Source organism: Thunnus albacares, chromosome 19 (genome assembly GCF_914725855.1).
Source record: "Thunnus albacares chromosome 19, fThuAlb1.1, whole genome shotgun sequence".
Classification (NCBI taxonomy): Eukaryota; Metazoa; Chordata; class Actinopteri; order Scombriformes; family Scombridae; genus Thunnus; species Thunnus albacares.
Genome location: NC_058124.1, coordinates 18,463,640 through 18,468,394, shown reverse-complemented (window position 1 = coordinate 18,468,394; position 4,755 = coordinate 18,463,640).

Below are 4,755 nucleotides of genomic sequence, written 5' to 3'. Positions count from 1 at the left end.
GAATAATACAGAAAACATGTTTATTGCCTCATTAAAAGATTAGGTTACATTTTAGAATTACCTTTAAATTGAACAACAAAACACAACAGTGACAATTTTACACTTTTATAGCCAAAGTGTGCTGTGTTCAGATCTGCCCGATAGAGATCTGCCATGCAGCTCTGTGAGGCCGTGCTTAGTCACAGCAGTGCTTTGAGAAAAATGCTAATGTCAGCATATTAACATGCTCACAATGACAATGCCAACATGCTGATGGTTAGAATGCATAATGTTTACAATATTCGCCATCTTAGTTTAGTACGTTAAGTGAAGTACAACTCAGGCTGTTGAGAATGCCATTTGTTTTGCAATTATTTTTGCAAGTAGCCTATTAGGTCAAAAAGCAAAGTGAATTTTAGATCTGATGGTGGTGTTAGATAAACAGTTAAGGGATCAATGCATCCAACAATTGTTGAGACACTTCATGTAAAACCACAATTGGTAACCTCAAATCAGCAGTGCAGATGGTTAAATGCACTGTGAGGTCCTATCTCCGCTGAAAGAAAATCAACAAAAGCTAATAGAGAAAATCCCAAGACACAAGACACATAAATACTACCATATAATTTCATTATGTCATGGCATTTGGAAAAGACAAATGAGCCACAATACAATAAAACTTAGTTATTTAGTCGACCTCAACAATATATTATAATTGCTATATTCTCAAAACTTGACCTTGATAAATAACAAACACGTTTTAAAGACATGTTATCCCAAGAATGCACATTGACAGCTTGTTGTGAGGAAATCTGGCTAATTTGTAGTTGTAAGTGTAATGTGTTAGTTGTATTCCACACTCACACTCACTTAAATTTCCATCCCAATAACTCAATGTCAGAGTTGCAGCCTGAAGCCAGTCATTATCACAACAAACAGTGCACAGCTAAACAGATATACTACTGTTACATCTGTCTTGCTAATTCAATCAACATGTACCTCCTGAACAGCCCATCCTCACAAGAAAAACAACAGTACAGGTCTAAAATTCAGGCCGGCAAAACAATCTATAGTTATATTTACACCATCTAGCGGCCATAGTAATTATGATCCGGGGAAGTGACGCACTTCAGATTAGTCAGTATAAGGTGACATGATAAGATGATTTTGCCTTATTAAGAGGAGGCGGGTTGGGTGGATGGCTAGATAATTAGATGGCAAAAACATCTGTAACGTCTTTGTGTTTACTGTTACTATGACAATGAAAATTGCATAACTTTAAGGAAGTATAAACCACATTTCAAGTGATGATTCTAACCCAAACCATGATCTTTCCCTAACCCTAACCAAGTGGTTTTTGGGCCTAAATCTAACCAGACCTTAACCACAGCGTTGTCACATCATAAAACATAATCATTTTTTGACATTTTATACCATTCTGGAGCGCATTACTATGGTGTAAACAGATAGCGTAACTATAGGCCATTTTTTGCCGCCTGAATTTTAGACCAACACTGTCATTTAATTATGAGGATGCTTCTGAACCTGGACATTGACGTCAGCAACCTTATTAGATTTCTATTTGGAGTTTAGTGGACTGATATATCTGTCACTGCCAGCTGTCGCTTCCCTGCTCCCCTCACTTCCTGTTAATAAACACCATAACACAGAAGCACTGATAAAGAAAAGCACAGTAGGAAGAAATCAACAGAAAAAAAAATATGCAGCGCACACAGTTTACATGGCTGCACTTAAGTTGAATTATGAACAGTTTACAACTGTATTATTTAAACCTTCTGTGCAAAAATAACTGTAGAGAAGAGATAGTTGGAACAGAAATCTGGCTGCAGGATTTTATTTGTTTGTATTTTGTAGTATTCCAAAATTTAACATTCAACCCGCAATACTAAGTTGTCACTTAACAATTCTTGCTTTAGAATTTCACAGGGGAAGCGGAAATACATTTTAATATTTTATCTGATTGCCTTACATTAGCATGTTAATACGAATCTCCCCATCTCCTTGCATGCGCCAATTAAAACTTTCATTATGCATCGCTAGATCTCACATTGAATATGGAAGAGATGGTGTTGGGAAAGGCCTGTGCGTCATTATCATCCTCACTCTGTTTGGGTTACATTGAGGACTTGTGAGGTGGCACCATTTACTGTGTACAGTTTGGATCACTGACACAAGCACCCATCTGATGGCTCTACAATAGCTGCCTACACACACATTCACACACATACAATATGAATACACACACACATGCACGCATCAAGCATTACTGACTCATTTTTAAGTGTAAGAGCATGAATGTACTCGTAAAAAAGGAAATTATATCACTTCATTCACAACAATAAAAGATTGTATGATGCAATGGCAATATTTGTTGCCACTGTTTGGGAACATGACACACCATTTCATACTGGATCTAAATCTCTGTTTAATTTGTTCAAGTCATCAAATTTCATACTAAAATAGGCCCTGCGGCACTGAAGACCTAGTATTTATGAATCATCTCTGTAATGTTTATTTATTTTAGGTTTATATGAAGTCCAAGTGGAGCTCGGGCTGCAATGTTTGCCTGCAGTATTAAATATTACGCAACAGATATGTAACAAAACCAGGGAACAACTTGCTAATGTTTGAACATTTGAGGATAGATGAATCACGATAAAACACTTGATTAAAGCAAAACTATTTGACCGTACATTCTTTCACATTTAAAAACAAGTTACATTTCTAATTTCTTATCCGTTTGCAGGGTCACAGGGGGCTGGAGCCTATCCCAGCTGACACTGCACGAGCAAGTGTCAGTCTTCCAATGATTTCTATATTTTTTTGGTAACACTTTACAAAAATTTACAGTGTAATTTCAGTGTATGAATCAGGTACCAGTAAATACTTACCAGTTCCTACTGGTACCTAAATGTATGAACAGTGGAAGAAAACAAAACTGAGGATAACAGAGTAACAATTGGGCATTTTGGTGGAATGGAGAAATAAATTATACTCAAAGGATTTCTGTAAATACTGGGTACCTACAGGGTAGAAGACTGGGGAACAAAACTTTCTAAAAGTTTTGGAAAAATCTTGCAGAACCTATAATATATAGTTATATATTTCACAATTACAATAAACTGTAGGGGTACAATTAACAAAATGGGCTTTGGATAAAACCTCTCAAAACTCAGATGGAGGGCTTATTGAAGAACATATCAAATACATGGGCACATTCCCAAAATGATGACAGGGGTATGCACCAGTGTTGGGGTACAAAAATTTAATTTTATGGTAGGAAGCTCGAAGGGGTACAAATATTGAAATAATGTGGGACTTGTCAATCATTTATGGAGTACAGCATTATACTTACAGTATAATTTATTTCCCCATTCCTCTAAAATGCCCAATTGTTCCTCATAGTCTTGTTTCCTTCCACTGTACATACATTAACAAAAATAAAGTAAGTATCTTATTAGTTCTATCAATCACAGACTGTATTACAAAGTGCTACCTTTTATGTAGTGTTATTGCAAAAGAATGCATTGGTCTGCATATTAAGCATTTGCATAGTCCTTCTGGGTGCTTGGTTGTATCCATGATTTAAAGTTTTAATTTGTTGCTGCTGACTTCAGAAATGGGTTATATTACTTACATAATGTTCTACCATAGTTGATTAATACAGAGTCTAGCACTCACCACATGAGCAAACACCAGAATTGTCAGGGGAATTAATTTGATGAAGTTGCTGTCACTTATTGAGGTTAACTAGAATCGAGATACAGTGCCTGTCTGACATACAGTTCTACATATTAGCCATGTAGTAAAGGTTAACAGAATACCCTTTGTACACACAGTATGGTAGACAGCACATGTTCAACCACTCAGCCTTATTTATAAATAACATGTCAAATGAAAACAGGAAATATGAACACAGATGAAATGTCCACATTAACAGACACATTAAAAGACAGAAAAGAGCTTTTAGGCATGAAGTCGGGAGCATTAATGACTTCAGTAGGTAGGGAAATGCTTTTAACGCATTGGGTCTAGGGTTGACAAGAGAAGCCCTTTATTAATTACTCATTAAATTGAATGGTCCCTCAAAGGTGCATTTTAATCAAACAGGCTAATTTATTGAATAATTAGTCCTAGTCTGTGTAACATTAGGCTCACATAATGGATAAAATACATATCAAGTTTTAAAAAAATCAGTAAATTATGTAGTGGTGGAGAAGTTACGGTCATTTTGTATTCACAGTGAATGAATGAACATTACACTTTCACATTCAGTTTGTTCTCCCCTTTGCAGACTTTTTCCAGCACTGAATCGGAAATCCTACAGTATACAGCACCATATGTGGGGCTGTAATGGTTCAGTAAAGGCTTCATGATAGATAAAAGATACTATAATCACACAAGAAAATGACCACTTCTCTCCATGACCAACGAGGACACCAATTTTTCCAGCTTTCTCTACAATTGACCATTTAACATAATATTGATTGCCATGAAAAAGTAGGCAATTTAGCATGTGATTGTGAGTAGACATTTTTAGCCATGCAGGAATGGCAATGTTAGTTGGTCTGTGGACCCATACAATGATAGATTAAAATATCTCCACAACTTTTGAATTTTGCCATGGAAGATAGCACAGGCATTCATTGTTGACAGAGAATGAATTTTAATGTCCTCAGTCATCCTTTATCAAACAGTTCAAAATTTTAACTTGACCAACACTTCAGGTAGGCTAATCAATATGGCACCAAATCC